Raw genomic sequence first — 24,606 nt, 5'->3', positions numbered from 1 at the left:
TCCCTACAATCTTGAAAAGACCACCCATAACTACCTCCCCACTCTCTTTTTCTAGACATAAACTCCCTCTCCCAATTCTTTTCTCAATTTGGTGTCTTTTCTCACTTCCTTTCAATTTTCCTCCTCCAAAGCATCAAAACCGAGCCTTGTTCATTTTTTTTTCCACTAAAACCGTAGCGATCAGAGCAAGATCAAGGAGAATAAGTGAAAAAATATCAAACCAAAGGAATTCAGCAACAAAATAATGTAATATGTTTCTTACACCATGGAATTTTAAGCCTTTTCACGCTTGCATGCCTAATGTTAAAATGTATTATGTTTCTTACTAAATCATTTCAAATCCCTCTACATTTCAAGGGGCTTTTTATTTATTTGTTTCTTAATAAGTTATTTTGATATTAACTAATGAAATTATTGAAATTTCAAGCAAATAACATAGGGCATTTTCATCAATTGAACTCTTCCATGTACATGCGATCATTGACCATGAAATTAACATGTTGATTAGTTTAAATTCTTAAAACCTAAAACATATGTTTGTTGAAATTTCCTTAGGGCTTTCATCCTAAATCTTATGTATACCATGTGATGTTACTTAAGACAATAAACATGTTTTTCATGTACAATTAGAGAAAATTAAAAATTTATTAAGTGTTTTCATAGAGCTTTCTTATGTATGGTGTCTAATTGTATTATTTACATGTACCTCTCTTTAACTCCTAAAAATTACAAGTCTAAACTTCACTAAAACATTCTAACATGGCCGTCATACCTTAAACAAGTTTTAATTACCTTCAACTCATTTAAAACACCTTAACCGAACGTTGAACCTCACTTAATCTCACAGTCTAATAATGCTTGGCCAAAATCTTATACACTAATTTCCTTCTAATATTTCTTAATCATCTCTACCATTAATCCTAGACTTAACTCATTAATTAATACATTAACCAATCAATTAACCCATTTAATATTTAATTATTTTGTTAATTAAGCTAATCAAAAAGTTAAAAATGATTTAATAACCGAATTAAGCTATTAATGACTTTATTAATCTAATTAATGAAATAAAATAACTAATTCATATATTAATGTACTAAGTAATACCTTTAATTAACTAATTAATATCTAAATCAATTAATTTAATAACATTGTTAACAAAGATCTTAATTACTAATTGATATCCTAACTTAATGACTAACATCTTAATTAAATAATAATTATCTTAATAAAATAATAATTAATTTTAATTAACCAACTAAAATCCTAATTAACCTTTTAATAACATTAATCTATTAAATAAAAACTTAATTAGTTCATAAATAACTTAATTGATTAATAAACAACTTAATTAACCCATTGAATAATCAATTTAAATTTATTTAAGCTAAAATATCAAGATCATTAGAAGGGAAGAGGAATGTGTTAATGATATGTGAAGATCCCCAACTGGAAACTGTTGTTATTTCCTCTCCCAGGTCTCAGGACTATTGTTCTGCCATTTCTCTGAGAGTTTCCAACCCTGAAGCTACACTTACCTCGATGAGAGAAGATTTTGAAAGGGAATGGCAAGACCACCAATATACAAGACAATGTTGAACCAAGAGTTTGGTCTTCCTCCTGTGGCTCCATAAAAGTATCATTTCATAGCCTCAAACTTTTGAGTATATAAATCTTGGGTTATCTTAATTTAGGTAATCCATAATAAAGATAAACTTAAATTCACAAATACTATTGAAATTTAAAATTAATTATAGAAAGATATAAATATTTTTGCATGAAAAGAATACTTTTTATTGCTTTAAAGGGAATACAAGTAAGTCTTTACTTTGAGACCTTTAAATTAAGAAACTTAGTTATTATTCATTGAAGAATATATATCTCAAACACAGTTAGAACTTGGGGAGGGAGAATGAAACTTTAGGAAGAAAACTGAAACATAGGATTGAAATACAATATCTAATTGACAATTTGACTAGAACTTCATTTAGATCAGAAGGATGACCAAAGAACACTTTGAAAACCTTTGATTTGTCATCATGACTAGCAATTTCTAGCAAAAAACAAATCATTCTTAATTATCAAACCCTAAATACAATTAAAATTAACCAACCCTAATCTTTATAAATCACACCTTAGGATAGTTCAAAGCTATGACCCAAGGTAGTGAACACAGAAAAAAACCTAGGTTCATACACATACCCTAAATTAGTTCAGTCTAGAAGCCCTAGCATCAGAACTATGGACTATAAACTATAAAGTAAACTGGCCTACCTCTAAAGACTATGAGTATTCTAGAATGAAGTAGCTCATGATATTGACAAAGATACTCACAATCACTTCTATAGCAGAAAGGACTACCTTAAGTCATTACTATAACAATAAGGGAGAACTATTATTTTAGAGGTCAATAGTCTGAGACTACTAATATACCCGGGATAATGGAAAGTCATGGGCATCTTGATCTGGTGTGTTACTCTCAAATTTAGGTTAGGTCGCTTATAGGCTCCTGATTAGAGGTATTTAAGTTAGGGTTTCACCTTCATCTAGAAAGCTTATTCCTATTTGTACTCTTTGGATTAGGATATCTATTAAATCAATTCCTCTTAATTGAATTAAACTTAACTCAATCGATCCAATTTAAACCTTTTAAGACAAATCCAACTCCAAACTCAATTTAAACCTAAATCTTAATTTGATCCAAACTTTATCAATTTGAATCCAAAATCAATTCAATCAGTCCAATTCCAACCCAATCCAATTCAATTTCAATCCAAACCCAACTTCAAACTTATTTAGATCTAATTCAAAATCTAATCCACCCAATATCAAATCAAATCCACATAATTTCTCAAATCCGGTTCATTGATTCAAAATCTACATAATCAATTCAACTGTCAACTATTAGGCCCGACTCTTAAGGGTAAAACATTTTGTAATTCAAGTGAAGTAAAAAAATATATTCTTTTCCATTTCATCAAAGTCTTCAAAACTCATAAATTGATAAACATTTCATTAATGAAGAGGAAAGATATAAGGCATAGTTTTCTCAAGAGTAATGCTTGAGATGTAATTAACTATGAGGGAGCCCCCTCAAAGGGATCCAGACCCCAAAATTAAAATAAACCTCATTAAACCTATAAGGTAAGGGAAAAATCCTAGTTCCACAGATCCATAAATCTCAAAGATTTTCTTCTTCTGAATCATTAGATCAATTCTAAAATAATGTTTTTATCTTTCAAGATAGTATATTACTTTTTGAATGTCGTATCTAGTCATTTTAGATAGAAATATTTTAAGAACTAGGGACCATTCGTGAGCTAATCATTCTAAGTAGGTTCTAGTGATGCAGATGGACAAGAGCAAATTTGATTAGGCAGAGAAATGGTCTTTTGATGGTTAATTCAGAAGGGGTATGCTTGACTGAAGCCTCAGAAGAACCATTTATTAAATACTTTACTCAAGATTTGTATTGATGTTATTTGTAATAATGTGATATTTATATAAATGTGAATGAATGTTTGGTGTGATACTTATCATTATGTGATGCCTCAAATTTTGCGTCCTCTTCATAAATAGAGGAAGATTTTGTTGTTTACCCTTTACACTTTCTACTTCTTCTTTCTTTATCCAATCTCTCAACTGATTCCTAGCTCTAACATGATGGCTCCCAAGTATTCTCGTACTCTTTTCAGTTCTATCACAACTGCTAATCCTTTGTTTTTAACAGTGAGTAGTGAGAGGGAGTTGCAGAGGAGGTACCTATTCCATGATAACATCATACTTTGAAGAGCGTTAGGGGTCAATGCAGGTGACGAATGATGTGGGTTCTGATCTTGTCTTCTATCAGGACTAGTTCTTATAGCCTCTGATTGCCTCGGTGCACTGAGCTTCAAGCTGTCTTAAATATGTACAGGGTCATTCCAGCCCAAGTGTTATTGAATTCCATTGTTACGATAATGACCTTTCTTATCTTCTATCACTAAGAAGGTATCACCTTATCAACTGACTTATTTATCAATTTTTCTCATTGAAGGTCGATAAGTAAGGTTTTGTCATATTCTCAATTGGCAAAAAACTCCAACTACTTAGAATTGAGAGTAAATAAAGGATTGGAAAAAGCAACTTGTGATTGGATCCTGCTCTGGCGACTGGGGAATCTGGACCAAGCCATCAGAGCTGCGGTGAGTAGGCTGAAGTACCTTCCACAGAAGATGCACATTGCTTAGGCAATGCTGAATGGAATCAATCTCACAGTCTCAAAATACACCATTGAAACAATCACTTAGATGTTGAAGAGAAAAATGAGACAAGACAGATGGGTAGCTTTAAATTTAGCTCAGTCTCAGTGAGCGAAGGCCGTGAAGAAAAAGCTGGCTGCCAAATAGAAGTTTAAATTTTCATCGACGGTAGGTATTCCTTTTGACATCCTGTTTTAGACATTCCCTTAGGTGTTGTTGCCTCTGCGATGGCCAACACTATGGGTGCAAAATTTATTACCTCTGCATTTGAAACCATAGTTGTTATTCAAAATGCGGTGACCGACAAAGTCACTATCATTGCTTGAAAATTTGCTTCTCATTCATCTAATATTGAGGAAGGTAAATGGAGAAAATCTACTCCAAAGGGGCTTTGAGCGAAATTGTGGCTGTAGCCCTTCTTCCTCAAAATTCAGGGCTCTAATCGACACACAACCATATTTTTCCATCATGTCGGATTCATGGATTAGTGATCCCTCATTCATTGCCTTATTTCAGATGAAAAGGGTCAGTCGACTTGTCTTCTCTTCATTGTTTTCATCATCATCAGAAGCACCAACCCCATCTTCTTATTATGAGCCTTTGCATTTCCCGAGGGAAGATCCATTTGCCGACAGCTATCTAGTAGAGAAGCTGAAACCCCTCCACCACCTTTGCTAAAAAGGAGTAGGAAAGCTTTCAAGTGGGAGCCCATATGAAGGAATGCTGGGTGGATGTGGGTTGATACCGATAAGAGGTATAGTTTTCTAGACACTTCGAGAGACTTATTTTCACTTTCAAGTGAGAAAAGGAACATGAAATTGCTTCTACTAGAGTTGCCATTGTCTTAGACGCTCAAAAATACTCTGGAAGGCCTCAACCACCAGGAGCTTTGCTAAAATATAGATCAGTTTCAATTGATGGTGGTGCAAGCCACTCCTTTTGAGGGAGTGCCTTTGGTCATGTCGGGATCTTCAGATGAGGCATAGAGGAAAATTGTCTCACAGGAGGCAGACCTGAAGAGGTTTCATGATGACCTAAACCTCCTTCAACTCAAATTTAACTACTTCTTTAAGTCTAATCAATAATACCTTAACACCATAAAAGCTTTGAGGAAAGAGATCTCAAAACAGATATGAAATGCTACTTTATCCATTTCTGAGGAAAAACACATTGAGAGTATGACAAAGTAACTCAGGCGTGGGGTGGATTTTGCCATTCAAAGATTCATCCACCATGACCTTGTACATTCTGAATTCTTTGACCTGGATGAGTTCTTTGATTTAATTTTTGATAAGCTCGAAGCATCCTCTGAAGAAACTAAAGGTTATGACAGTGAAAGTCGCTCAGCCACCTGCTAGAACTTGGCTCAATGAAGATTTGTAACCTTTTTCTTATAGCTGAAAGAAAGATATACTTGTAATTCCTTTTCATATATAAATAAATTGCACATTTTTGCTTGTATTTTATTTCAAATTGCTTGTGACTAGGTTAATTATGAGCTTATCTAGCGAGTGAGTCTACCTCCCTAGTCGGTCAAAGGGAGCATTTTGTTCAACTTATTTGATCAGATTATCACCTCTGAAGAGACTCACACCAGAGGTGATCTTATGAAATGTTGTGAATCTTGTCATTGAACTATGTTTCAATCATCCTCGGAGCAAAATCCCAAACTTTAAAGAGTACTCATTTTTACATTGTCTGATTGTTAGTATAAATATCATATCGACTCAATTCATCGACCGATAATTAAACTAAAATTTCAAATATTTCTCATGTAGAATGAACAAAAAGTCTATCAAGTGCAAAAAATTCACCTTCTGTTGGTTGACAATGATACATTGATCAGTTGGTTTACATAAGACCTAAGAAATCACTTTCCACACTCAATCAATTAGATCATTGCCCTAGATAGGTTTACTTATCTCAATAGGCACAGATCTTTTTGTCACTACAAGTGCAACCCTCGGGGGCTTCTCTCCAAGATGATTTTCACTATGCTCTTTCATAGAACTTATCATTAGTGAGCAAAAAACCATCTCTGGAAACCTGACCCTCTCTATCTTGAAGGTTGAGGTTTTAAAAGCAACAGTGGTGTGAAAGATGCCAACCAACCCATTGAAGTTGACTATTTTGCAATTTATGCATTTTAATTCTATGTACCTGTGTCCGCCAAGTTTTGAAATAATCCGCCAACAAATTCTACCAGCGTGCTCAATCGGACTGAGTTCCTCAAGCATTGAAAAATGTTAATCAAATGTCACAGTGTGCTCAAAGGTCCTGCCTTATACTGTGACCCCTAATATTCCATTATTAAAGGCTAATTTCATTGTCACGTGGGATTCCTTTATCTTTTTTTTATTGAAATTAGGCATCGACCCATCCCATCACTCTACATAGTTGTCTATTCAAGGTGGGCCCTTCATAGATTTTATTGCGTGAATCCAGTTAGAATTGTTGACCATCAAATCCAATCAAATGCAGAAGATGTCCTCTGTTTATAGTGCATATGAAAAGGAAATGGTTGGTTGGGTCTGCATGGAGTTAAAGAGTTCAGTAAACATTGTGTAGTTAAAAGTGAAGGCAAATTTTCACTAAGCAGAGTTATGGCCATGTTAGGGGCGAAGCATTAGCTACTTTTTTCTTTCAGTTGAATGTAGAAGGATGAGATTTTCTCTAAGTCGAGTATCAAACGTGACATAAAATAAAGAGGGTATGAATGGTTATCCCACCTCACAAATGGGCATAGTGTCACATGTGGAAAGGTCGCACTAGCAACATATTCTCAAAAAGTACAATACATCCATTTGACAGCTGCCATTGAACTTCTGGTCAACTCCAAGGAGCTAATGGTTGAGAAGATCTAGGTAGAACACCTACGAGAAAATCCTCTCTATGAGCAAATGGGAAGCCCTTTAAGAGTACTGAAAAAATGCTACTAGAGGGCACCATTTCCATTGGATGGCTACTGCTAAAGGTGAAACTGGAATGATTGCAAGGAAGAGGCATCCCCCATCTCTATTACTCTTCTAGTCACCAGCATTTCCTCCATTGTGAGGAAGCTATGAGAACATAGAAGGTGAGTAGGATGGGTGCTCTCTTTGGGCAAGCTTCAAAGTAGGGTTTTTGCCTTTCTCGCGCTCTCTCAAGGTTCTCTAATTATAGAGAAAATACAAATGTGAAAGGAGGGGGTGAGGGAAAAAAATAAGATTTCTTCCTTCAAAAGTTTATTCTTTATCAAAAATTTGTAATAAATTTACCTTTTGTGTTTATTGTTACCTGAACATTTTGTACCTTTCGACAGAGATAAATACAATGTTTGGTTTCATGTTATATTTGCTTTGTTAGCTTGATGTTGTGTGGTTGGTCAATTTGTATTATTCTATTCTATTATTTCAGTCTCTCACTTAATCAACTTGAGCTCAACCAATATTAAAAATTATTTTCAAACATTATCTGCTTGAAAACATGTTTTGTGAGTATCAAAAGTTGCTCGTCACTGACTCGAACTGCAATTACGTGTATTTTTAATCTCCAAAATTTTGTCAGAAATAAGTCTCAAATTATATCTAGAGGCTAGTATGAACAAATGTAACTATTTATGAATTATATAACAAATTTTTACACTAAGGGTGCTACGCAAGTATACGTATCATTTCAAGTAATATAGGATTTTCCTTAAAAACCCAGTATCGATCCCACGAGGAAAGCGATGCCTCTTAAAATCAACTTATAGAATTTCTAATTAATTTGCAATTTAAATAGATAAGATGTTTAAAATGATATGTTTATCAAAAATTCCTACTAAAGAGCTAAAAAGAAAGTAACAACTAAATGTAACAACTTAATAACAACAGTTTGGATATTATGGAAAACCTTTCCCCTTACAAAGAGATTTTAACCTATGTATGATTCAAGTGATTGAAGACAAAATTGATGTATTGTGAAAAATAAAAGCATACCTTATTCTTTACCCCCTCCCGGTGCTAGCAAATAACATTGGCTAACTTAAGGTAAATTCCTTAACCTCTCGACACCGCATTAAAACTATATAGCCTCTAACCTCTAGATGCCTCTAAGCTTATGCCACCATGATGGTCGAATCCTAGCGTCAGGGTACTAAACCTCAAGCTAAATTGATAAGAATCTTGCCTGTCACTATAGAACTAACCAATTCTATGCCCATCAAAACTTATCTCCCTTTTTATGTACACTCCCCCTTAGGTGATGGTCATGGCTCTGCCTAGAATGATGTGTGATATCTACTAGTTGGGAGAAATCATAGCCCTCCCAGGTCATTATGTTTCTCAAGTGGCCAGTTTGTAAAGTAAATCAAGATTTGGTGAAAATACCATCACAATTTTTAAAAGTTAAAAAGAAATTTTTAAATCATTCTCATCCCACATGATTAAGTCCCATATGCAAGGAGAATGAAAGGGAACTACTTAGAATTCCGTTGACCTCATTTTTTGTTGAGGTCTAGTCTTTCTTCCTTAAGAGCCTAGGATATAGTCATAAAACTTTCTTGTTGACTATTCCTTGAGGACTAGTGATGGTACCCTCACCAATAAAAATTCTAAACTCATTTTTTCTCATCTTGAAGTTCCACATGTTGGTTCTAACCTCTAGCACTTAGTAGGTAAAGCCAATATGGGGGAGCTCAAGAGGGGTTCTCCATAGAACTGTCTGGCCATAGAGTTAACCTTATGTGATGTGGCTTGGTCTAGTACACACATACTTGCAATTCACACTTCCACTTTCAACCTTGAACCCTAACCTACACATGTCTAGTTTGGTTCCCTTGCCTCTTTGGAGACCCATGTGGGTGGTCCCCAAAACTTTGGCTAGGGTGGATAGGACTATTACATGGAGGATCCAAAGTGGGATTTCTATGGTCTCATGGCACCATGAGGGTAATTCTATGATCAACATTTGCATCAAACCTCAACCTCACCCAATTACCCAATTTTGACCTTTTAGCCCTAAACTTTCCCAAAATTACTAAATTGCCCCTAACACCCTAAAAAATCAAGGTTGACCCAAATCCCTCAATTTTATTCAAAAATTATTTCAAAACATTCCATACCATCCAAATCACTCAAAACACTGATTATTTTAAAACATTCCATACCATCCAAATCACTCAAAACACTCCAAAATTTTCATATTTACCAAAAAACCGCCAAATATGTCAAAATTACCAAAATGCTCCGGTGGCCCAAAAATTCCTAAATCCTCCAAAATCATTTAAAACACCCCTAAAATCAATTCTTGACCATCCATTGGGTCTAATTTAACCAAATTGACCCACTTTGACCAAAATCCCCAAATTGCTGACCAAAATCCCCAAATCCAAAATCCCCAAATTGCCCTTAAGTGCTTAAAGTCCCCAAGTCAGCTTCAATCTCCACCAAATTGACCCCATTTTTCACTTAATTCACTCCTAACCAACCTAATTTCAAAGTTCAAATTCAAATTTAACCAAATTCAAGCCCAACCTTAAGCCAAAATTCCAAGCTCAAACCCATTACCTCAAATTGATCCAAAATCCAAAATCCTCCAAATTGAAATTCATGACCAATTCATTTCTCCAATTTCAAATTCACATCAAATTGTAGCAAGTTTAAATCTAATCTCAATCAATTACAATTCAATTTGATTAGCCCATGACTAATTTCAAAATTAAAACCAAACCCATCATGCATGTTAAAGGCCCATACCCATATGCATTTTTAAAAGCCCATGTGGTCAATCTTAAAAGCCCAATTCAAAGCCCACATGACAAAAAAATTTTCTTTCATCATCATCTCATGGAATTCAAAACCATTTCATCATGATATCATGTCAAATTTCCCCATGCATACATGACACTTTACCAAAATTAGGCATGTTGGCATTTTTTCATTGAAAATCCTCACAATAAAAAATTGTTTTTTTCATGAAACACCACCACGACATCATACACATCATGACATGACACCATCATGGCATCATACACTACTCTGAGTTGGCTAAGCCCCATTGGCCACTTGGACATTCCTTCCCTCTACCTAAGTGGCTCCCCTGCCACCTTGGCATGCCCTGATGGCAGTCATGGTCTCCTCTATAAGAGGGCACCCTCCATGGCCAAGGGAAGGATAGTGCACAAACCCTAACAAAACTCTGCCAAAATTCTCTCAGACCTCCTAGCAACCTAGAGAAGCTCAGCCTAACCATTTTCAGCCTCTCATTCCCAGCCTCTCATCCCCACTGTAAAACCCTAATTTCACCACTGAAATTTAGGGTTTTTCACGACCATCCCACCAAACTCATGGCCATCCCACCAAACTCACTTAAACCCCAAATTCAGGTGCTCTTAAGCTTCACTAGAGCCAAAGACGACTTCCCCAACCAAAGCCCCATCATTTTGAGCACTCTAACCTAACCCTAGACCATGTCCGGATCACTTTCTGATTGAATTCATACTTGGACCTAATCTCAGCTCAAATTGTCACTTGGAGGAGGTTTGACATCTCACAACGAAGCTCAGGAACAAATCCAAATGAGGCTACACTTCTTGGACCAATGTATTGGCCATTTTCCCTTCAACCGAGCTCAATTTGGTCAATTATGAAGCAAACTTGTATTTCATACTTGATTAACCATATATATAGGTTTCTCTTGAGTAAATGAAGCTTTAGAAACAAACTCGAAGTGATTTTGTTGAGTCTAAGCAGTGATCTTAGTGTTTGAAGTTGAACGATTCACGAGTTCTATCCATTGGAGACGATGCTCAGGGGTCGTCCGATTGCGCATGTATCAGACGGACAGATGAAATAGAGCGATAAAGGCAGGATGTGTGGCAGGTGAGGTGGAAAGTGCAACGAATCAGGACTTGCCGTGTGGGGCTTCAATGTGTACAAGGATTGCATGGCGGCTGTCTGGTTTAAGTAGAAAAATAGGATTTTTGTTATTTATTTAATTCATAGAACTTCAAAAATAAATATATTTGTGTAGAAAGTTTATAAAAATAAAAGAAAAAAAACAACTTGCTCAGTGAATAGAGGAGAACAATGTTGAATAAAAGTTAAAATTATTTGATTGATATTTTATTTTAATTAATTAAATACTAAAAACTTAATTAAATCATAAGTCATTAAAATTTAATCACATGACTTGAGATTTTGATGGTTTAAACTTCCTGTCCTTAGGTGTGCTCTTTGATTTTTCTAAGGTCAGAGAACACCTCTAAGTGTGGAAGCCCTAATTTTCAAAATAAATCACCTCTGAAAAGCCCTAATTTTCAAAATAAATCACCTCTGTTTAATTAAAAAATTATGAAAATTTAAAATTTAAATCAAAAAAATATAATTATTAGGTTCACTGTGACCAGAGGACCCTAGGAAAAATATAAATTAGATTTAAATAATCAAACATATTATTTTATGTAATTAAATTCTAAAAAAGAAAGAAAAACATAAAAATTAAAAGAAGTTTATAAAAATCACAAAAATCATCCCACACTATAAAAATAGTCATATTAACTCTCTATAAAAATTTGAAAATATTTTGAATTAATTTATGAGCTAAACTTGATTTTCTAAGCTAAATTTGATTTTTGCATTAAAATAATTATATAAATTAAATTAAAGATAAAAAATTATAAAAAGTGGTTTTCAGAATTCCTTGTGATCAAAAGCATCTAAGAAAAAAAAATTGAAGTTAAAATAAATATTTGATTTTTAAGGTATATTTTAAATTTTAAATAATTAAAAATAATTAAAACAATGATAAAAAGCACTAAAATTGAAAAGTACCCCAAAATGTCACAATTAGTTCTCTGATCACTTGGGAGCAATTAAAAATGTTTTTCCTAATTTTCTGAATAAAGTTATAATTTTTAAAGACTTAAAAATGAATTTTCAATAGTTTTGCACCAAAATAATTACGATAAATAAAATATAAACTACAAAAATATGGAATTTGTTTCTTTGGGTTTTCTGGACTTAGAGAGATTTAATAAAAATATAAACGTTATTTTTCAACTTAAATGATATTTTATATTTATTCAATACTTAAATAATTAGAATAATTAAAATATAACTCCAAAAATCATGAAAATTCGTCTTAATGGTCGTCTAACCTAGGTGAACCTCCAATAATATTTCTAAGGACATATAGTTTATTTTGATTGATTAAATGAATTAACTTTGTAAATCTCTATTTTTGAATAAAATAATTATATAAATTAAATAGAAACTAAAAAAATCACATTTTCTCTTCTAATATTTTATTTGACCTATAAGTAGGATACTATAAAAATTTCAAAGTCATTTGAGTTGTATTTAATAGGTTATGAAGTGGGGATCCCAAAGGGCAAAGTGGCAGCAAAGTGGCAATTTTGAATTTTTTATGCCATAATTAAATTTTAGGGTTGATTAAAGGGTAAATGGGTAATTTTGATCATAATGGACTCTTTTAAATGATTGAAACACAAGGTATTAAATGGTAGAAACTAATTCTTCACTTTCCTACAATAAATGTATAGTTGTAATTTCCCCAATTATTATAATTCAAAGGTTAATTAAATTAAATGATTTTAAGGTGAGGGGTTAGATTTTGGAAAACGATAATTCACTAATTTAAACTAGTTAAAGTTTGAGTGATATAATCATTGGTAAGGATTAAAATAACTTATAATTTAACATTCCTAAAAATTCTGAATTCATCCTCACATAAGTCTTAAGGGCTTAGTAGGGAACTAAGTTTAATTTGAATTTTTTTGATGAGGTTTAGGAAAGAAACATAATTAATCATGACAATTTTGCAAAAACTACAAGCCCAACTTTAATTGTAAACATGAAACTCTTATTAACCTAATCTTGCCCTCAAGGGCACCCATTTATATAACCTTTAATTGAAACATTAAATGACTAATTAAGTACCCCTCTCATGAGATAATTGAAACATCAGGTTCACTGAGCATAGGGTAGTTTAATCAGTCAAACCTTAAACTCAACTTTGGATGGTTACTAAAGGTTCACTAAGCATAGGGTCATGCTTAATAGTTAAATGAAATCTAAACGTTTCAAGGGATTCTAAAGGTCGTTCGGGGTTGGATATTTTGAGGGAAGAATGAATCTATTATACTTTATGATCTTTTGGATATTTTGAGGGAAGAATGAATCTATTATACTTTGTTCCAAAAAATCATCCATTAAAACTTCTAAGTGTCCACCAATTTATGCCTCAAGGCCTGATATGTTTTTTTTTTTAATTTTTGAGAGTCCTTTGGATGCCACAGTTGCCAACGAGATCTCCTTGATTTAAATGAGCTTAAAAACTCGTTTAAGCTAAGTAAAGTCAAAAGAAAACTGTGGTACCAAAATGAGGGAACCTTGTGATCCTAATCGGTGTCGCTCTAATCAACTTCAACCCACCCCCACAATGATTGAACTAAAACTTGTCATTTAAACCTTTAGACCTTAAACTTTAAGATTGTTATATCGATGAGGAGTTTGGAGCTAACTACGAGGGCAGCCTTCTACAACAGCAAATGGATCTACAATAATAATCTCTTCCTTAGGATTAAACAACAAGTCATAGGACTTCAAGGCAGTCAGCCTAGTGCGACATAAATCCTCAACTTTATCTTTTGGCTTTTGCACAATTGAGTTGTGCAATTTAAGCCATAACTCCCCTTAGGTTATGAGGTTCTCACTTATTGTGACATAAATCCTTCTATCTTCCAAGCAACATGTTTGATTGTGGCATGCAAATGTAAGCCCTAAATAATAATAATTGACAGGATGAAACCTTAAATAATATTATCTCACCGAAATTGAAGCCAAACTATAGCTTAAGTGAGTTCGGTCATTTAAGATCTAATTTTTCTTAAGATCAATGACATACCCTAGTTTCTTTTCATTTAGATTCAAAAATAAAATGTTCTAAATTTGATCTTCTTTCATTTGACACTCCTTTCTTTGACCTTGAGACTCCTAACCTTTTGAAATCCTTAAAGGCATGATTTTATGATCTAAATCAAGAGTTTTCTTAAGTGAGTTCGGTCATTTAAGATCTAATTAACTATAGACACTTAATCTTATAGAAAACTTTAAGAACCCAGCTTAATATGAACCCTAACTAATCTTTCATATTAAGTAGGGAAACTTGTCGGCTTATATAAGAAAAAGGTTCACAGACCAAACGAATGTCATAAATTTTTTAGTTTATTTAATCGAGCCTCACTACTAAGTGATATGTCTATTTCTCGGGGTAGGTATGTCACTTGTAGTGTTGCGCTCATTTATTTAAACTAATGTCTATATGAGATCGGTTAAGTCTCGTATTTTTTTAAAAAAATTAAAATATTACTTTTTCAAAGTGAGAGCCGGTATCCTCCCAGCCTAGCCGCAGATTCAGTAAACAAGCGTAGGATTAGTCAATGTTCTTTATGCCTGGATCAAAGGGTAAAGAATATCTAGGACTCCATTAGAGTCCTATATTACTTGAGCGATACGTATACTTGCGTTGATAAGTGTGACAATTATTGAATATTTACTACGTCCATATTTATCGAATCTATAATTGTTATTAAAGTTTTGGTACGGTTGCTGAGGAATTAAATCTTTTAGCAGCAGTATTAAATACTTATATTTTTAAGCATATATAAAGTCGTGGTCACATGACACCATGGTGCCAAGGGGTGGCACAATAGAACCACACAAAAATATTCAATTTTTCTCCATTTTGCACTCATTTTCACTAAATGTCCATTCCATGTATCTAAAACTAGAAATATGCAAAATATCTTCTTTTAAAGTGCAATATCATCAAAAAGATACATAAAATGCTTATAAAATATGCAGTAAAAACATGTTATTTTTAGGTGGATCACTCACCACTCAATTTCTCAGATCGAGTTTGTTGAGTGTTGGAGAGACCTGAACATTATTTGATCAAAATTCATGAATTTTAATTTTCATTTTGTTAATTGGATTTATAACTTGATAACGACACACCCTTTTACATTTACATAAAATTTTTTTAAGGGAATATATTTTTCAAGTCACCTCTACTCCAAGTCAAGGGAGTTTTGTTCCAGTGTATTTCTTTAGCTTGTAAACCTCCGAGAGTCTCTTTGGTTGATTATGTATGGTCTGCCAAATGTATGGTCTAATTTGCCGACTAACTGTCCTCGGACAACTGGTTCGACTTTCTTCTGAATTAAGTGCTTTGGGAAGAACTCAGTCTCTCAGATGTGTCTATTGAAGTAGTGAGTTGTCCACCTTTAACTTCTTCTTATTAGAGGGCTCAATCAATTTGCATTTCTTTTGCTAGGTCGAGAGTCAAAATAAAACCCTCATTGTTTGCCTCTTATCAGCTAGTTAGACTCTCCTTCGTAAATGAAGTGTCTGCGACGACCCTTTGACTATGATGGTTGTACTTGACTGGTAGCACTACTTCAATTCTATGAATTAGCATGAATGGTATTTGGCCAGCCACTGATGGGAGCGTCGTTCAAATTTCCTTGAGTACCAATAGTAGCAGATACACCTAGTTTTCTTTGGCTTCTATGACTTTTTTCCTTAACAAATTTAGGATAACCTTATTAGCCTCTTTGGGTTGCTCGTTCATTCGTTCGAGGGTGATAGACCGAAGCAAACTTCAAATCAATGCCCTAACTTGCACAGAAAACTTTTACATTCTGATCAGTCTGTATCTTTCAAGTTCTTTGCCCTAACTTGCACAGAAAACTTTTACATTCTGATCAAAATATTATGTTATGTTATCAGTAATGATAACTAAAGGCAGTCTGTATCTACATATGAGAACTGACCAGATGAAGATTTGTACCACTTTAGCGGTGATTCTGGCTAGTGGCTTAGCTTTGATCCACTCCAAGTAGTAGTCGACCACTACTTTAAAGAAACATGTGCTGGAATCTAGATGGGGGGAAAGGGGCCTAGGATATCCAAACCCCAAGCTACAAGTGGCCAAGGAATTTAAGTTTGATGATGCAAAGGTGTGTACTTCTGAAGCTGCAAATGGCTAGGGACTTGAAATTTTGAAACTCTTGATTTCTTTTCTAGTTCTGGAAATGTACTTAGCCAATAGCTCATCCCATACCTCAAAATTTACATTGAATTAGTTGATGACCAACAAAAAGTCTAACTTTACCTGTAAATCTTGAGCACCTATTTTGTAGGCCAAAAGAAGCCCGATGATCGGTGCTTCGTATCCAGCTAGTTAATCATAACCTCAAATTCTACTAATTGACTGGTATATGTTTTCTCCAGATGGCCAGCTTAGCACCAGCCCTAGCTCGACAGTCGCTTGCTTAGAATCTTTGTCAACGAGCAATACCATGTTCTATCATCTATAGAACTTCCATCATCTTACTCTTTTGCTTCAAAAAAGTTTGTCAAGAAATTGTTGATCGCATATACTTTAATAGTTGTCTAGGAAACAAACTTGATGCCGTATTTGCTAAGTTTCAATACCCATTTTAATAGTATATTGAAATGCTTCCATTGAGTGAGTACATATTTCAATAGGTGATCCGTGACAAACCGAACCGGGTGTGTCTCAAAGTAAGTTCGTAGCCTGTGAGAGGAAATAAATAATGTAAATGTTAGTTTTCCAATATATGGATACCAGGTTTTAGTGCCCCGGAGTGCTTGCTAGTGTAATACACCAGAAAATTGCTTCCCCGTATCTTCCCTAGCCAACACTGAGTTGACTGCCTCTTGGTTGACCTTGAGATAGAGTGATAGGTGTTCCACCAATTTCAGACTCCGAATCAGTGTTGGTGAGGCCAGTGAGTCTTTTAAACTTCTAAATGCTGACACACAATCGAATTTTCACTTGCGATGTTAATTTTTCCTCAGTGCTTTGAAGAGCACTACTCATTTGTCTCCATATTTTAAAATAAATCAGGTGAGTCCTACCATTGGAGGAGGTACTCTTTGGAATTCTTTAGTCTTTCAAGGAGATGACATATCCAAGTTTGCTTCCATTTTTTGGATTGGCTTTTAAACCATTGGTAGTCAACAAAAAGCCAAGGAATTTGCTAGTTGATGCTCCGAAAGAGCATTTCAGAGGATTCTTCCAACTTTATGTAAAATTTTGTAAGAGTTATGAAGGTTTCTCTTAGATCTTCTATATGTTGTTCAATCAATTACTTCTAATTAGGACATCATCCACATGCACCTCAACATTTTTTTTATTTAAAATACATCCATGAAATGCCGATAGCTTGCCCCATCATTTTTTAGCCCAAAGAGCATCCCATTAAAACAAAAAACTCCATGTGTAGTAATAAAAGAAGCCTTTTTACATCAGTCATATGTATCCTTACTTAGCGGTAGCTTGATATGGTTTCGAGAAAACCCATTTCCAAGTAGCTAATTTCCATGTCCACCAGTGTGTCGATCCTTGGCAAAGGATAAATATCCTTCATACAAGAAGCATTGAGGTTGATCAAATTGATACACATTCTCTAATAGTTGTTGGGCTTACAAAACATCACTATGTTTGAGAGTCAGTTAGGATAGTACACTTCTTGGATGTATCCTGCCTCTTTTAGATTCTGAACATCCACTGTTATAGGCTTGGCCATGGTTCTTGCACTCGAACAAAGCTTCTGATGTATCATTCGAGATAATTGGCTGATATTTAGTCAATGTCATGTTACATCGAATGACACTCCGGTCATCTCTGTGGCTATCCAAGAGAAGACATCCTGATGCCTGTGAAGGTTTTGGATCAGCATGTCCCTTTGTCATGCATCAAAACTCTCACCAATCAGAAAGACCTTACCATGCTCCTACTCATCAGTTCTGGGAACCTGAAGGATAAACTTATTGGTCTCGAGAACCCCTTCTCTTTGAATTTTAATGTTGAGGGGCTTTTGATCAATGCTAGTGACCGCTTGAAGTTAGCAGCTCCTTGTTGCTCTAAGTTCCCTAAGACTGTAATTATCTCTCCATCTCCTTAAAATTTTATGGCCACGTGGAAAGTTAAAGTTACCGCTTTATAACTATTCAACAACAGTTGGTTAAATATTGTGTTATACATCAGTGGGAATTCAACCAACAAAAAGTTTTCTATGTTCATCTTCTTCTTATCACCCTACAAGATGGTCAAACCAATCATGCCCACGGGTTCTTTTCTTTCATCGGAGAAGCCAAATAGTAGACTTTTTCAACCAGTATGTTTTAAGTCCCATCTTGTCGAACACATTTTTAAAGAGGATGTTGACCAAACTTCCAATGTCGACCGGGATATCACCTTCCCAGTTATTGTTTATGAGTGACATAAAAATGATTGCATCATTGTGCGGGTTCCCTTTTGCAAGAGATTAACATCTCTAAAAATGATTAGAGGGTGAGTTCGATCATAAAAGAAGATGGAACATACCTCCACTGATTGATGTCTCTTCAGGCTAGAGAGCCCGGATGACTCTCTCTTCACTTGAAGATTGTTGGAATTATCTTAGCCAGGTGGATCTCGTTTGCTTGGCTGAGTCCATCCGTGGGCTCTTCCCCTGAGGCCTTCCCCTGTCGTCCTGTATTTCCTTTGATAATGATGAGCTTCTTTTAATTTCCCGGCTTTGACGAGTTCCTCCACCAAATTCTTAAGATGGCAACACTCCTTTGTGTCGTGCCAGTGGTTCCAGTGGTAGGCACAATAGTTGTGTGGATTACAAAAGACAATTTTTAGTTAGGGGGGCTTCTTGAAATAGTCCTTTTTTGAATGACCTGGACTAGCTCGACCATTGAGACATTTATGTGTGTTCAATCGTACATCTCCCAATATACATGTGGATTCTCATAGTATTTAGTTGACCATTGGCTAGAAGGGTACCTCTAGCCTCTGTTGCTCCGGTTGCTTCATCGGTTATCACAGGACCAAGGTTTATCGTTCTGTTAAGTGTCAGAAGCTCGATCACCCTTCACCCTTTTCCAGTCATCTCGTTCCTTTCGCTTATGTTACCGACAGTCAGATGTCTCCATTTTAGTCTCCAAGGAGTCCATAAGGTATTTCTTAGTAGTGATGGGGTCATTAGCTAGTTCCAAAACCTCAGGGAAGGATCCTGGCTTGAATATGCTTTGGTTGAACTTGAATAAGCTATTGTGAATTCCCTACTTTAGGGTTTTTTCTGGTGATGAGAGGCTTTGGGTCTTTTGCCTCCAACATTTTCTTTTGGAAGTGAGTGAAGTAAGTCCGCAGGTTTTCATTGTCTTTCTGTTTAATCTAGAGCAGCGTCTAAGTATCCTTCCAAAAAGTGTCTTCTGAATTCATAAAGGATGGAATGATCCCATCTAGTAGGTTGTTGAACTATCAAAGAGCTGATTCCTTCAACATGGTCAGAAAAGTTTGACACTTCATCGCATCGTCAATCTGCAAGACCTCGACCAATGATTCGAGGAAGCCACATGGTCAGTCGGGTCACTCTTCTCCTTGTAAAGATCCAAATAAGAAGTCCTTAATTACGTTGGGGGTATAGTCTCCATGATTTGCCTAGAGAAGGCACTACCTGTGGTTGGCCGGGTGGGCGCTCCCCCTCAATCTCCCTGAGGCCTGAACATCGGAATAGATCCTGCACTGTCAGCGTGTTGGGAGTCTCCTTTTCCTTCAGTCAGTCGATCACTAGCCTAACCAATGGGTGCTGGTGGATTCTCGTGAGGAACCCTCTAGGAGCGAGCTCCCTGAGACTTTCCCTCCAAAAGTGGCGATTGAACATTCCTCCAATTTATCGCCGCCCGAAGGACCTCAAATTGGTCCACCATCTGCACTCGCAGCTCCTGCAACTCCTCCTAGATGCCTTGGCGCACTGTCTCTCTATTAAACTCCGTGGATGTTACGTCTCTCTGCAAGGTTTCTCCTTCGTAATTTGCTTTGCTTATCTTATGGGCATGTCCACACTCACCGTACCTCATTTTAGGATGTTGAATCTTAAGTTGCAATTCGGAAATACACATCTCGAGAGTTAGAGCCGAGAGAAGGAGAAGGAGAGAGAGAGAGAATAACACATGTTGAGAGTTCAGATAAAGGTCCTTTATTCATCTTTTTACCTCTTATTTATAAAGGTCTAATTGTACAACACTAGAAATAAGGGAACAGTTATGAAAATCACTCTTAATGCAATCAATATTGATTTGCGTTACAACTTGAGTGAATTACAATGGCTATAGATCAATCGATTTGTTGAGTTCGGTCGACCGTAGCAATCAGTTGCATGAAGATTTCTCCAATCGAGGGAAAATGATCGATTGATTAATTTTGACTGGTCGATCCTACGAGAGTCTCGTGTAGCAGGGACAACAAGCCTAGCCCGCCGACTGGATCCATCAACACCGTATATTGAGTGACTTGACTTGAGCAGTCGGTCGTTAGCTGAGTTGGTCCCCGAGAAACCTCTGGGTCCTTATGGAAGGTCTGTCGGTTAGATTTGTCAACATCATATGTCGGTCAACTCAACCGAGTAGTCGGTCGTCATATGGGCTGGTTCAGATTATATTATTTGGTTCGAGATTTAAATTGTTGGATCATCATCTACAAAACAGGACAAAAATATCAGCAAAAAAATTACCCAAATATTAAAATGATATTATTGTTATCCCCTTCAGCGATTTATAAAAACAAAAAACTCAACGTTAGGTTTATTTTATAAAAAAAAAAAAACGATACCTGCTTAAAAACTGACTGCCCTTTGGTAAAATTTAATTAGGGTAGCTGTATTAAAAGATCAAAGGCCGTTTACCGGCCCTCAATTCTGTTTAATTTTTCAGCGCTCCACTCGATAATTACATGACGCCTCTTAATTTTTTCATTTTCTACTCATTATTTAAGAAATTCGTCGACCTTCGCAGCATCTGCCATTTGTCGCTCGCCATTTGGCAATCGTCATATTTGTTTTTTATTGGAGGAAAACGGAAAAGGGCTGTTAAAAAATGCACATTCGCCAAATGCATCACATAATTAATTATATAATAATTAAAATATTTTTTATGTGTATTAATCCTCCTTTTATTTCACAGTAATTCATTATAATATGCGAAGTAACGAGCATTAGTTCAATAACTGGTAGAAAGTCGCTGTGAAATGTATTTGAAAATGCATGAAGGTTCTATGTTAGTCAAACAAATTTCAAGTTTACTTGGGTCACCTAGTTTGTTGGTATTAGAAGCATCGTCAAGAGAGCGAGATTTTATAATTCAAGGGAGAAGCAAAATCCATCATTCAAATTCAGATATATTGATCTTCAGATATAAAGTCCATACCTGTCCATTTTTTCTCAAAATAAAATTTAAAGTAGATACATCCATGATTTGAAGGTTCTTTAAGATTAAGGATGCAACGAAGTTTTTTCAATGATAGTGATATAATTTAGAACTGTATATATGGGTTCATGATTGTACATCGAGAATCTAACTACATGAATCTCGAGTAAGTTCAACAGATCACACAAAGAAGATACTAAAGGACCGCAATATCACAGTTGTTGAATGACCAAACTATCCATTATCACTTCATTCGGTTGGATCATGGGTCAACCAAGTGAAAGTACATCTGAGCTAAGGAACACTGTACATCTGAATCGCTAAGACTCAACAGATTATGGGCCACTCTTAGAGAAGATCAACAATAGAACAGTAGAACTTACCAACACCTTAAGAAGACCACTTTCATAAAAGAAGGATGCCCGTTATCTTATAGTGATACACCCTCTGCCTGATTAAATAAACATTTACTAAGGATAAGGAAATCTTCATTAAGGGTTCCCTCAGGAAAACGACCAAAGATCCATCAACCGATTAAAAAAAAATTAGGAGACCGGTTGATTACAAATATGAAACAATGCCAGTATTTGTTGCTAATGTGAAACGGTACCAAAAACAGTTACTAAGGTAAAAAGATACCAACAGCGGTTACAAATATGTAAATATATAATGGTTCATTAATAATTTATATTGTTCCTATTTAATTAAGGATAAACATGTATTTTATTAGGCTACTCATATGATCTATAAGTAGGGGAGTCAGTTCTTCCAGGAGGACTATTGATTCTATTCCAAGAGAGTTGAAGCTATTGTGGACTTCCTCTTTCTCTCTCTTACTCACATTCTCTCGCTATTCTCTTTTCTTTATTCCTCTCATCCGTCCGATGCTCTATCCTTTGAATGTGAGCCGAAGAACATTTAGGAATTCAATATCTTAAAAAGGTTTAGTGATTGTGGAGTCATGCCTTTAAAAAGAAGAGCGTGTCACATAGAAGAAACTCACTTAGGGGAAACTTCTAATAACTATTACGTTTGAGAATTTATGCAACAACGAATTCAGAAATTTCAAGATCAAATAGTGAGCCAGATGGAAAAACTGAGCAGTGTGATGCTCGAGGGGAGAGCACAATTTCTTCCACAACCTAATCCTCAAGCACCTGAACCCCAAAGCCATCAGATGACCCAATGAGCCAAACTAGTGGAATAATCCCAATACCATGATAGTGTTGGATCCATGCCAAGGAACATACCACAACCGGGACAATTGAAAGAATACCTTCGACTAAAGAATGCATTCTTCCGACAGATTATTGATGCATAGTTCCTCAAAAAGTTCAAGGTTCCATCTTTGGAGTTATATAAGGGTTGGAGTGATCCGATCAATCTCATTACATTCTTTGAGCCAGGTATATGCCTTCTCAAACTTTTTTATGCATGGAAGTATTGATTGTTCTAGAACACGCTGAAGGATACAGATCTTAGGTGTTGAATGGACTCCAGTTTGGAATTATTACTTCCTCTGCAGAGTTCAAAAAGTTGTTTATGACATCGTTTGCTAGTGCCTAAAAGCCCCATAAGGATTTGGAAGCTCTATGGCACGTAGAGCAGAGGCAAAAAATGTCATGAAGTTCCACAAGGAGATGCTAGAGGTATAGAATATGGAGCCGACAATCACAAAGGATTCCCTGGCATAAGGGCTGAAGAGTGAGACGTCCAACTATTACTTGCCAACTATCACATAGGATTCCCACTTTAAGTACTTCCTAGGTTTACGAAATCCCGACACTTTCGCTGAACTTCTAGAGTTGGCCAATCAAAAAATTATGGGAGTCTCCTTTTCCTTCAGTCAGTCGATCACTAGCCTAACCAATGGGTGCTGGTGGACTCTCGTGAGGAACCCTCTAGGAGAGAGCTCCCTGAGACTTTCCCTCCAAAAGTGGTGATTGAACATTCCTCCAATTTATCGCCGCCCGAAGGACCTCAAATTGGTCCACCATCTGCACTCGCAGCTCCTGCAACTCCTAAATGCCTTGACACAGTGTCTCTCTATTCAACTCTGTGGAAGCTACGTCTCTCTGCGAGGTTTCTCCTTTGTAATTTGCTTTGCTTCTCTTATGGGCATGTCCACACCTAGATGCCTTGGCGCACTGTCTCTCTATTGAACTCTGTGGATGTTACGTCTCTCTGCGAGGTTTCTCCTTCGTAATTTGCTTTGCTTATCTTATGGGCATGTCCACACTCACCGTACCTCATTTTAGGATGTTGAATCTTAAGTTGCAATTCGGAAATACACATCTCGAGAGTTAGAGCCGAGAGAAGGAGAAGGAGAGAGAGAGAGAGAATAACACATGTTGAGAGTTCAGATAAAGGTCCTTTATTCATCTTTTTACCTCTTATTTATAAAGGTCTAATTGTACAACACTAGAAATAAGGGAACAGTTATGAAAATCACTCTTAATGCAATCAATATTGATTTGCGTTACAACTTGAGTGAATTACAATGGCTATAGATCAATCGATTTGTTGAGTTCGGTCGACCGTAGCAATCAGTTGCATGAAGATTTTTCCAATCGAGGGAAAACGATCGATTGATTAATTTTGACTGGACGATCCTACGAGAGACTCATGTAGCAGGGACAACAAGCCTAGCCCGCCGCCTGGATCCATCTCCAATCGAGGGAAAACAATCGATTGATTAATTTTGACTGGCCGATCCTACGAGAGACTCGTGTAGCAGGGACAGCAAGCCTAGCCCGCCGACTGGATCCATCAACACCGTATATTGAGTGACTTGACTTGAGCAGTCGGTCGTTAGCTGAGTTGGTCCCCGAGAAACCTCTGGGTCCTTATGGAAGGTCTGTCGGTTAGATTTGTCAACATCATATGTCGGTCAACTCAACCGAGTAGTCGGTCGTCATATGGGCTGGTTCAGATTATATTATTTGGTTCGAGATTTAAATTGTTGGATCATCATCTACAAAACAGGACAAAAATATCAGCAAAAAAATTACCCAAATATTAAAACGATATTATTGTTATCCCCTTCAGCGATTTATAATAACAAAAAACTCAACGTGAGTTTTATTTAAAAAAAAAAA

The sequence above is a fragment of the Phalaenopsis equestris genome, unplaced genomic scaffold, assembly GCF_001263595.1.
Source record: "Phalaenopsis equestris unplaced genomic scaffold, ASM126359v1 Scaffold001160, whole genome shotgun sequence".
Classification (NCBI taxonomy): domain Eukaryota; kingdom Viridiplantae; phylum Streptophyta; class Magnoliopsida; order Asparagales; family Orchidaceae; genus Phalaenopsis; species Phalaenopsis equestris.
This window is presented reverse-complemented; position numbering follows the sequence as displayed.